Source organism: Spermophilus citellus, assembly GCF_964194105.1.
Source record: "Spermophilus citellus genome assembly, chromosome: 5".
Taxonomy (NCBI): Eukaryota; Metazoa; Chordata; class Mammalia; order Rodentia; family Sciuridae; genus Spermophilus; species Spermophilus citellus.
The window spans coordinates 134,164,336-134,166,973 of NC_138186.1; positions in this window are offsets into that span (position 1 = coordinate 134,164,336).

Consider the following 2,638-nt stretch of genomic DNA (forward strand, 5'->3'; position numbering starts at 1 on the left):
GGTTAATCTGCGACTCCTTCTCCTTCTTCTCTCTGCTTCCTGGCAGCAATGAGCAGAGCAGCACTCTCCCACCATGCACTTCTGCCATGATGCTCTGCTTCATTCACCTTGGGCCCAAAGCAATAGAGGTAGCAGACCATAGAAATCTCTGCAACCATGAGCCAAAATAAACATTTTCTCTTCCAACTTGTTCTTCTCAGGAATTTTGGTTATAGCAACAAAAAAACTGACTAACATAGTGGGAGCAAGAGGGAGTGATCACATAGTGAGACAAAAAGCCAGAGACAGCAGGGATGTCTAGTTTTTGTTTCTTATGACATTCCTTTCTTGAGAACTACCCTAGGGTCCTATAAAAACTACATTCATTTCTTCAAAGGGAAGCATTCCAAATGACATAATGATTTCCCACTAGGCCCCCACTTCTTACAGGTGATTCAATTTTTTGTTTTGTTTTTGGTTTTTTTGCAATACTGGGGGTTGAACCTAGAACCTCCTGCATGCCCAGCAATCTTTTTACCACTGAATTATGCCCCAAGTGTCCACCACCACTTCTTAGCATCACCACACTGAGGGTCCAGTTTCCAACACATGAACCTTTGAACTCTACACTTAAACCATATCCAAACCAGAGTAATTTTGGATTTGATTTGCCCAGTGTCTCATATGAAATTTTTCTTTTTATTTATTCACTCTTTTTGCTCACAGAAATTTAGAAGACATTGTTAAAATAGAAAGAAGTAAAAGAGAATAGAATTTAAAAGTTAATAGATATTAAAATGAAATTTTATAGTTACGATGATGGTTTTTATGACTCAGCATATTCTCTAGATAACAATTGTTTCATAATTATTATCAATGTACTTAATATATTTTAAAAGGTATATAGTACCTCAAAAAGAAAGTTCTCAATAGATTAATGTTCTTCCAAAATAGAAAAATATTTAAAATAGATTTCCCACATGTGTTTTATAGATTCCCTTAATTTGGCCTTTTCTGTGTTCTATATTACCAGAATCAGGTCACCAGGTCTAACTCCTGTTTGTCCCTCCCACCACCATCACCTCATCCCCTGTTAGAGTTAACCTCTTTCTCAGATTTTCATTTTTATGGGAGTATGTTGTGCGTTTCTTTGTGTATACATTTGTGTTTCTTTAAGAACTGTTTTAGAACTTTCATTTAATAAAATTAAAGTTTTCTTTGTTTTTGCTTTAAAGCCTGTCTCCTTTTTTGATTATAAGCTCAAGACAGGCAGAAGATCCTGTTCTAAACCCCAAAATATAAACCAAACACCTCTGTACAAAAAAAGATACACAATAAAAGGGACTAAATTTACTAACTCACACACATAATCCAAATGTGTCTCCTTAACAAGAAAACACAGGTGATAATATTAAAAAAATTAGTTTTTTTCCACACAAATATTTCTATACAATCTCTACACATAAGTATCTATGCTATTTAAAATACTTAGCCTTACTGGAATATTTCAACCCAAAATACATCATCTAGTGTCTTAAAATAGAATTGCAAGAAGATAATCTCTAGGTTTTAAACCAATGCAAATCCAATGTAGTTTGAGGGCTAGCAGCAGCATCAGGACCTGAGAACTTGTTAGAAATGCAAATTATCTGGCTCCTCTCCTGATATACTGAAGGAGAAGCTCTTGAATGCAAGATGCAGGAATCTGAACTCTGCAAGTAACTGTAGTGCCTAATAAAAATGGAAAGATGCTAATCTAGATACTTAGAAATCTCCAAGTGAAAAGAGAATTTGAGATTCTTGGTCTGTCCCTTTTTTTACTGAATGAGAAGCTGAGGCCATGAAAGATATGTGTCTAAGTGGCAAAACCAAGATCCCAACCAGAACTTTCGAATCCAGTGTTCCTCTCACCTTAACAGTACTAAAAAAAAAAAAAAAAAAAAAAGTCATTGTGTCATAACATTTTTTCCAAATTGTCAAGTCCCCCTCTTTTCCAAATTGTCAAGTTAACCAAAAGTTATAAAATAATAAGAAGCATGGAAAGATTATAGTGCTTGGCTGCAAAGACAGAGCCATACAGTGTATGGCCCTTCTATTAATCCCCTCACTCATGCAGGCAGTGCAAATACCCACATCATCATATGTGGGGGCAATTTCTCTACAGATACTAGACTCTTAAGATGAAACCTTCCTGCTAGTGATAGATTTGAGAAGATGAGGCATCTATATCTTGATCCTGACCACAAAGGAAAAACATTTATTCTTTTATCACTAAGTATTATGTTAACTATAGGTTTTTCTTAGATGCCTTTTTATTAAGTTAAGAGAATATTCTTGCATGTTTTTCCTTGCCCCCAAATTTTCTATCAGGTATAGATTTAGGATTGTGCTTTTCACTGAGATAGGTTTTCAGTTCAATTTTTCCTTTTTAGCCTATAATATAATGAATGCATTGATTTATTTTATGCTAAAATAGTCCTATATCCCTATTATAAAACCCACTTGGTTATGACTAATTATATTTTTAATATAACTTGGTCGTATTTTGCTAAAATGTGTTTAGAATTTTTACATTCATATTTATGAGTAATATTGATTGATTATTCTTTCTTTGAAGTTTTTTTTTTCTTGTAATACCTTTGCCTGCTTTTGGAATCTG